The following is a 1,254-nucleotide window of genomic DNA, read 5'->3' on the forward strand; positions in this document are numbered from 1 at the left end:
TTTATGTCTCAGTGGGATGGCAATAGTGTTGCTCAGTTCTTTGGGGTTTTTTTCTTTCGGGGGGGTGGAGGAGGGAGTTGTCTAAAAGATATCTACTGAAAAAAAGAATTCATATATCTATTAAAATCATGTAGATGAAAAATATTATGTGACCCACTCAGACATTGCGCAGGTTTGAAAGGATGCCAAGTCACTTAACTGGAATACTACACGAGCGAACTTTTCAACTAAGGTTGCACGGGCACAATAGAGTTTTATGCAAATCACTCCTCTGGGCCAGTTCCTCAAATAGTGTAATATGGTGTAGCTCCATAGATTATAATGGAGCTATGTGTTTGTACCCCCTGAGTATATTTAATTCCTGATGAAAATGCAAGTAAAGGAATGTGTTTTACTGATGCCAGCATATAAATCTGTTATGCCAAGTTTGAAAGGAGGGGAGAATGAAGACTGAATGAAGAACTTTCTGGTAATTATTTGTCTGAGACTTAAAGTCTGTAGTTAATTTTGTTACCAGGATTTAGGAGTATACTAGTCTTTATTGTCAAACACAGTGTTTACATGGTTCACAGTAGCAATCATCAAAGTCTTAGGCTCAGATTCTCAGCTAGTGTAAATTGACAAGCTCCAGTGAGTTCAGTTTACATGAGCTGAGGATCTGGGCCACAGTCTTAAAAATATTGCTGAATGTTATCATTTGTACTAGTCATTCTATTCCAGTTGAGATTTTATCTGCAAGCATTTCCAGAATTGCGGTCCATTGAATCAGTCCTCATCTACCTCTGTGATATTACAAATATAACCAGGAGGAACAGTAACATTAAGGTTTGTGACTCAAAATAGCATAAGCAAGGGACAGTAATTCAAAGTTAAGTTGGACATTCTGGGGGCCAGATCCTCAGCTCATGTAAATCAACATGACTCCATTGACTTCAGTTGTGTTATGCCAGTTTACATCACTTGAAGGTCTGGTCCTTTGTCCTTTACTCATTCCTTTTGGTCCCAGGTCCTGCAAGGATCTCAGATAATTGTGTATTGTTAATGTAACATCATGTTCTAACACTTAAACACCATAGGTGAGTTTGAGAAAGAGTGTCAGGCTTAACTTTGAATGTCCGTGCTTTGGAATAGTTTGTTTCACCATCATGGCTGTAAATTAAACCAGTTTTCTGTGCATTCACAAACACTGTGCAGTGATGTCTTATATCTGCTTCCAGTATCAATACAGGAGGAAATTGTTTATGATATTGTCAG

The sequence above is a fragment of the Emydura macquarii genome, unplaced genomic scaffold, assembly GCF_026122565.2.
Source record: "Emydura macquarii macquarii isolate MOO-44397 ecotype Brisbane River unplaced genomic scaffold, CSIRO-AGI_Emac_v2 contig_1348, whole genome shotgun sequence".
NCBI classification, from domain to species: Eukaryota; Metazoa; Chordata; order Testudines; family Chelidae; genus Emydura; species Emydura macquarii.